Raw genomic sequence first — 7861 nt, 5'->3', positions numbered from 1 at the left:
AGCCATATGCACCCCAATGTTCATAGCAGCAATGTCCGCAATAGCCAAACTGTAGAAAGAGCTGAGATGCCCTTCAACAGATGAGTGGATAAAGAAGATGTGGTCCATGTATACAATGGAATATTACTCAGGCATCAGAAAAGATGAATACCCAACTTTTACATTAACATGGATGGGACTGGAGGAGATTATGCTAAGTGAAATAAGTCAAGCAGAGAAAGTCAATTATCACATAGTTTCACTTATTTGTGGAAAATAAGGAATAACATGGAGGACATTAGGAGAAGGAAGGCAAAAATGGGCAGGGGGAATTGGAGGGAGAGTTGAACCGTGAGAGACTATGGACCTGAGAAACAAACAGGGTTTTAGAGGGGAGGGGTGAGGGGGGATTGGTTAGCCCGGTGATGGGTGTTAAGGAGGGCACGTACTGCATGGAGCACTGGGTGTTACACGAAAACAATGGATCGTGTATCACTACATCAAAAACTAATGATGTATTGTATGGTGACTAACATAATGAAATATAAAAAAAAAAGAAAAAAGAAAAAATGTAATTTCCATGCTGTATATAAAAAAATAAATAAATAAATTTATTTTTCATGGATCATTCATTTATTTTTTAAAGTTTTTATTTAAATTCCAGTAGTTAACATACAGTGTAATATCAGTTTCAGGTGTACAATATATTCAACAGTTTCATACAACACCTGGTGCTCATCACAGGAAGAGCACTTCTTTTTTAAACTAGTTAATAATATAATTCGTTTTGCAAAATTTCTGTGGACTGAGGTCCAGCACAAGAGATCATGTTAGGCAAAAATGTGGAGGGGAGGTTCAGTTTGGTCAGCTGGTATAACTAATAGGGACTATAGTAATTGAATTCTACCCTGATTGCATATATTAAGAATAATGAATTATATAAAGATCTTTCAATTTCTGATTTAGGAATGACATGGCAACTCTTTTGAGTGCTTGGCTGGCAGCCTCCACACATTCATAGTAACCAGACCCTGGAGAACCAGCATGTGAGGAGAGAGACCAGTGGTAAATGGTTATGCCTACCTTTGAGCCATTCACACATTTTTCTTACATGCCAAAATCTTTAGAGTGAGGAGCAATTGACTGAGATCGACTAGGTAATCAAGGTAAAGGATGAGTCTTTATTTATTTATCTCTTAAGTAAAAGAAATATGGAAATTGAAGAGTAGTTTCTATTTGTCAAAATGCTTTAAAGGATGTTTTAATTTCCTTTCTGATGAGGTCACAAGAATTAGAATACTATTTTCCCCCTGTCACCCAAGCAGAAATGTTCTAGACATTTGAGCTATGGACTCAAGTAGATGCTGCACTAAAATTTTTAATTATAAAATGATTGCATTTTCAGTTCTTGGTGTTTTAGGTAGATTTTATTGCCCAATATTCACATTTTGTTAGTGGGTTTCATAGTTAGTGTTGAAGGAGAGATCCTAGTTTTAAGCCCGATGCTGATGGAGGCCGTTTTGGGAAACTTTGAGACCAAGGTCTTGTGACCTTCAATGCTGCCCTGTTTCAAGTATGAACATAATTTTTCTTGTTATATAGAGAGTCAAGTGAATATCTATGGTTTATTTTTTACGACTTGTTATTAGTAAACTTTCAATTATGGTGTTTTTGTTTGTCAACTTTCTTAATTTCCCAGTATATTTTGTAGATTTTAAGTGATATTGGAATTGGATGAAATTTCTACCACTGCTCCAATGAACTACTGATTTTGTCATTGTTACCAGTTCTCTTCTATGGGAATAATCAGAACAGTGCACTCCAGAGGTAACTTTGCAATTTTTAATAAAATTTATTATTTATTATTATTTAGGTTATTTCTATTATTTATTTTTGACAATAAGATTACACATGATTTTGAAGAGTCTCTTAATCCAGACAATATGAAGCCTTTATATTCTGGGTTATCTGAGACTTCTGTGTACTTTCCCTCCAGGATTTATATGCTTCCTCTTTTAAATTATATCAGAAGGACCTACTTGAAAAATAGTATTATGATATACTTATGCATAGTAAACCTCTTATGTTGTGAATGATACAGATGGACATGTATACTTCCCATCTTTCCATAATTTTATTCTATGCTAACTTGAACATGGACACAGAACTTGGTTTCATATAAAAGCTTTTATTTCTTCCCTTTGAGACATGAAATGAAGGAAAGTTTTGGGAAGAATTCTGCATCCTATCTTCAAGGGCCAGTGGGAATTTTCATGCTGGTAAGTTTTTTTTTCCTGAAGATACTGACATTCTCTCAGGGAATTTTAACTCTTCTGGTAATATTTTGGCTAAGCTAGTCAGTCATGAGGCTGGGTCCTTGACTGTGGTGGCTAGTCTCCATAACTGAATAGTATGGTTCACTGTGTCCTAGGGAGACAGAATCCTGAGTGTTCAGTATCTGACATATATCTCAGGATTAAAATCCCTTTTGCAAACGTGCTTAGATCAATGATGGCTTCACAAATGGGTCTTGTTGAAATCTGAACAAGATGAGTGACAAAATAACTTCTATAAGGTGAGGTCCAGCACAGGGACCATGATACTAGGCAAAAAATGTGAAAGAGAATTCAATTTGGTCACCAATGGTACCAAATAAAAAGGACTATGGCATTGGAAAACTAGCATACTAACAAATGCTAGAGGAAATGAATGGTACAGAGGCTGTAAATAACCACTGTGGAATGACATAGCTACTCTGAGGGCTTGACTGATAGCTTTCATAAATCCACATTAAGCAGACTGTGGAAAACCAGCACATGAGTAGTGAACACTGTGGGAAATGGCTGTGCCTAGTCTTGAGCCATTTACACCATCTCCTCAGTCACAGTCATTTGTGAGAATCAATATCTTTAGGTCGTATTAGTCAGTTAGAAATAAGTTATTCAGGGGCACCTGGGTGGTTCAGTCGTTAAGCGTCTGCCTTCAGCTCAGGTCATGGTCCCAGGGTCCTGGGATCAAGCCCCGCACCGGGCTCCCTGCTCAGAGGAGAGCCTGCTTCTCCCTCTCCCACTCCCCCTGCTTGTGTTCCCTCTCTCACTGTGTCTCTCTCTGTCAAATAAATAAATAAAATCTTAAAAAAAAGAAAGAAGTTATTCATTTTTTTGCTTATTTATCTCTTAAATACAAGAAATATGGGAAAATTGAAGAGTAAGTAGATCGTATTTATTAGGTGATCTTACTATGTTTTAATTTGCTTGCTAGCCCAGTTTCAAGATTAGAATTATTTTTCTTTTTCTCCTCACTCAGGGAGAAATTTTCTAGATATTTGATGATGGATTAAATTAGATATTTCATTAAACATTTTAACATGAAATGATTAAATTTCCAATTCTTGGAATTTCATGTTGATATCATTGCTTAACATTCATATTCCATCAGTGGGTTTATGTGTATAAAAGTAAGTTATAATTTTAGAGAGTAATGCTTGGGGGGTGGACTTTGGGTCAGCTTTGAGACCAAGGTTTTAGAAAATTTGATTTTCTATACTACTTTTTTTCTGAGGAAAAAGCATAATTTTTCTAGTTACGTAGATGGTCAAGGGAACATCTTTGTTTGATTCCTTAATTATCTGTTATCAGTAAACACTCAACTGGGAAGGTTTTGTTTCACAACTTTTTATATTTCCTCTGTATTTTTGTGGAATGGAAGTGATTTTTTGAGTTGCATGAATACTCATCACCATAGCAAAGAGGTGCTGATTTTGTCATTTTTATCTGTTCCTTTTCTCTGAGATGGCACAAAACAATACACTCCAAGGGTAATAACCAATTTGAAATAAATTACTTTTATGGCTTATATTTTTTAATATTTTTCTGTAGTCAAGTAGATAATTGGTTTTGTGAAGTATCTGTTAATCTGGACAATGTGCATTATTAATTATCTGGTGAACTGTCAAATATTTTGTCTCTTTTATTTCCAGGATTTTTGACTTCTCTCTTTGAATAATAACAGAAACATCCTAATAAAGTAATATGAGTTCACTTGATATGAAGGTATATTATAATCCCTTCTGTGTTGTGCATGTTTGATAAATGGACATCACATATTTCCATATTTTAGTCTATTTGCACAAGTTGATATGAACCACTATCTGGGTCTCATATGAATTGATTCCTTCTTCTTGATAGAGTTTCAGGAGGGGGTGGGGGCTGGGTGGCTCAGTTAAGTGTCTGCCTTCAGCTCAGGTCATGATCCTGGAGTCCTGGGATCCATCTGCCCCACATCAGGCTCCCTGCTCAGTGGGGAGTCTGCTTCTCCTTCTGCTCTGCCTCTCCCCCCACTCCTTCTCTTTCTCTCATTCACTCTCTGTCAAATAAATAAATAAAATCTTTTTTAAAAACAGAGAATTCCAGTAGGAATTCTAACATTAGTAAGCATTTTGTCCTGAAAAAACTGGCATTCCTCTTAGGATACTCTAACATTCATATGACAGTGAAATTCTGACTGTACTAATCAGTTGTGAGGCTGAGTCATTGACTATGATGACTAGTCTCCATGATTAAATAGTATGGCTCAGTGTGTCCCAGGGAGACAGAATCTGGAATGCTTAGTGTCTGTCACATATCTTAGGTTTAATATCCCTTTTATAAATGTGACTAGACCAATGATGAATTCAAAAAATGGATATCATTGGAATATGAAAAAAATGAGTGACAGAAACACTTCTGTGAGCTGAGGTCTGCCAAAGGACCATATGAGGCAAAAAATATGGATAAAGTTCAGTTAGTCAGATAGTAGTACCAGCCAGGTCTGTGGTATTTGAAACCTAAACTTATTGCATACATTAAGAAAAATGAATTGTGCAGAGATCTATAAATATCTGATTTAGAAGTGACATGGTAACTCTGAGTGCTTGGCTAGCAGCATCCATACAGTCATAATAATCAGGCACTGGGGAACCAGCACATAAGTAATGAGACTGATGAGTCACATTTTTGTCTACCGTTAAGCCATTCACATGATTTCCTTAGATGCTGCAATCTTGTGAGTGAGGCATAGTCCATTGAGGTCAATTAGATAGTTCAAAAGATACTATAATTCATGAGTTACCAATAATTTTTTAGATAAAGGAAACATAATAGAAGCTGAAAAATGGTTTGTATTTGTGTGAATATCTCAGAGAGTGTTTTAATTTGCTTGTTAATCCAGTCACAATAATTCATAGTGTTTTTTTCTTGTCACTCAAAGAGAAATTTTCTAGATATTTGAATGATGGATTCAAGTATGTGCTGCATTAAATATTTTTTTTAGAAGAGAGGGAGTAGGGAGATGGGGTAGCCAGGTGATGGGTATTAAGGAGGGCATGTGTTGTGATGAGCACTTGGTGTTATACACAACTAATGAATCATTGAACACTACATCAAAAACTAATGATGTACTATATGTTGGCGAACTGAACTAACTAACTGTGAAATTATTGCCAATTATATCCAAATCTTGGAATTTTATTGGTTGATGTTGATATTCCTTCAGTCTGTTTCATTTCTGTTTAAAGGAAGATCCTAGTTTTAATGAATGATGCTAAGAGTTCTTTGGAGAAACTTTGACTATGTCTTAAAACAAAATTACTTTCTATACCATTCTATTTCATGGAACAAGGGTACTTTTTTCTTGTCATATAGCTGGTCATTGAATGTATATAATTAATGCTTGTAAGCTTTTATCAATAAACATTGGATTTGGAAAGTTTTCTTCCTTGGCTCCTCTGACTGTCCCTGTGGTTTGTAGGTTGGAAGTAAGATCACAGTTGCATGGAATTCTTGCCACTTCACCAAAGAATAGCTGATTTTGTCACTTTTACCAACTCCCTTACCTGAGAAGAAACAATGATGCACTCTCAAGGTAATATCTATTTTTTTAATAAATTTTTTCCTGGGTTATTTTTAAGTAATCATGAATTAATTAATGTTGTATAGAATCTGTCAATTTAAACAATGTGAGGCTTTAGTAATCTAGTGATTCTTCAAGACTTCTGTTTTTTTCCAGAATTTTTGCACTTTCTCAGTCTTTCTGTTGATGCCTCATATAGGAATTAGGCAGAGAAATGATGGCAAGGTAATTTCCCACCAGTGTGTCAGTGTTCATACCAATAAGTGTGCTTACCCAAATGCCACTAGTACTTAGCAGTGTATCCTTATGAGCACCACCCTAAAAATAGAATGAGAAGTATTTTAATTAAGAGGGCTCACTGTCTGACTTTTCTGTATACTCTCAACCCCTCTAGTTACATGTCATATTTATTGTGCCTATGTGAGCCCTGCATGCATTGCTGTGACCACAATGTGGAATTAGGTGTAGCGTAACCCTATGTATCCTCTGCAAATTGCCATGTTCCTGAGCTCAGGCAGATTAAGTGATTTTTAAACAATGGTGCTTTATTCCCCTATAATGGCTTTTTGTGATTTCCTCCTCTCTAAATCACTGGATCATTTTTGAGTATAAGATAATTCTGAGGTTGAATTGCCAGAAATATATGTGCATTGTTGTGATTGAAATTTTCACCAGGCCAACATTTTCCTGGAACTTTAAGCATACTCTGGTTGCTCATTTAATTTGTCTGGCAGAAAATGTTGGACAAAATTTGCTCTGATGGAGGCTAGAAATTAACACTATTAATATTGTTGGAATAACATTGGAAACATCCTAGGAGAACAGTATATTAGATTATTTAATAAGAAGTGCATTATTGAACCCTCCCATATTGTGCTTCTGGCAGACCAATGAACATATTTATTTCTCATCTTTCTACATTTTTACTGTATTCCCACAGGTCAACAAGGATAGAGCTCAGGTGTCACATGAAAATGTTTATCCTTTACCCTTGAGCTAGGACACAAAGGAAGGGTCCTTTCTCAAGGGCCAGTAGGAATTCTCAATAATTTTCAGTTAGCATTTGTCCCAAAATATTGATCTTTCTTTTAAGAATTATGTAATATTCCAGTTACCATAAGACAGTCAATGATAGTCAGCTAGGAAACCTGAATCATTAATGTAGGGGCTGGTCTCCATGACTGAATAGGATAGATAACTGTGTCCCAGAGAGATGAACTCCAGAGTGCTCAGTTTCTTTCATTTTCTGAGGTACACAGTACCCTATTTTAGGAACTTGTGTGTATCAGTGATGACTATAATTGACGTCATTGAAAAATCTGAACAAAATAAGTTACACAATCACTTCTGTGAAACTGAGGTCCAGCCAGATATCCATCATAAACAAAATATGTACAAGGGGGAGATCCAGGTTTTCATTTTGTGGTACCAGCAAGAACCACAGTATTAGAAAACTAAGCAGCTGAATTCTTAAGATGGTGGAGCAGTAGGGGGATTCTATGCTTGCCCCGTCCTTCAAACACAGCTAGATAGATATCAAACCATTCTGAACACCCAATAAATCCATATGGGGACTGAGAGAACAAATTGCACATCTAGAGGGAGAAAAGTGGCCACACTGTGGAAGGTAGGAGCTGTGGAGAGTTGATTTGGGGGAGAAGAGAATTGCAGATGCTACAGAAGGGATTGAGCCCTGATCATACAGAGAAGAGAGAGAGAGAGAGAAAGAGAGGAAGAAAGAGTGAAATCAGTATGCAGGGAATTGCACAAGAAAAACTTCCCAAAAACCATTGACTGAGAAAAGGAGAGGGGCTGATTGTCACAAGATTTTACAAGCAGTGGAGCTGAAAGTCTGAAGTTTTAGAAGTCCATGCCATCACCAGGGTCATGCCTGGCAAGCTTAGCAATGCTCCTGTGGGGAAGGAGGACAGAGGCCCAGGAGCAGACGGCATCTAAGGATCCCCTGGGTCACACCAAAAAAGGCAGTTTCCGT

The 7861-nt window shown here is 36.5% G+C and overlaps 1 long non-coding RNA gene and 1 pseudogene across 1 annotated transcript; both read left to right on the top strand.

Annotated features, from left to right (window-relative positions):
- Positions 1–133: 133 nt before the first annotated feature.
- LOC115939459 (uncharacterized) lies at positions 134–6032 on the top strand. Its single transcript, XR_014141882.1, has 5 exons — positions 134–1145; positions 1691–1806; positions 2186–2258; positions 3959–4031; positions 5767–6032. It is a non-coding gene; the product is annotated as an uncharacterized LOC115939459 (long non-coding RNA).
- LOC115939473 (small nucleolar RNA SNORD116) lies at positions 4637–4719 on the top strand (annotated as a pseudogene).
- Positions 6033–7861: the final 1829 nt, after the last annotated feature.

This window comes from Leptonychotes weddellii, unplaced genomic scaffold, assembly GCF_054177405.1.
Source record: "Leptonychotes weddellii isolate Sample4059 unplaced genomic scaffold, ASM5417740v2 HiC_scaffold_1717, whole genome shotgun sequence".
Taxonomy (NCBI): domain Eukaryota; kingdom Metazoa; phylum Chordata; class Mammalia; order Carnivora; family Phocidae; genus Leptonychotes; species Leptonychotes weddellii.
This window is presented reverse-complemented; position numbering and strand designations above follow the sequence as displayed.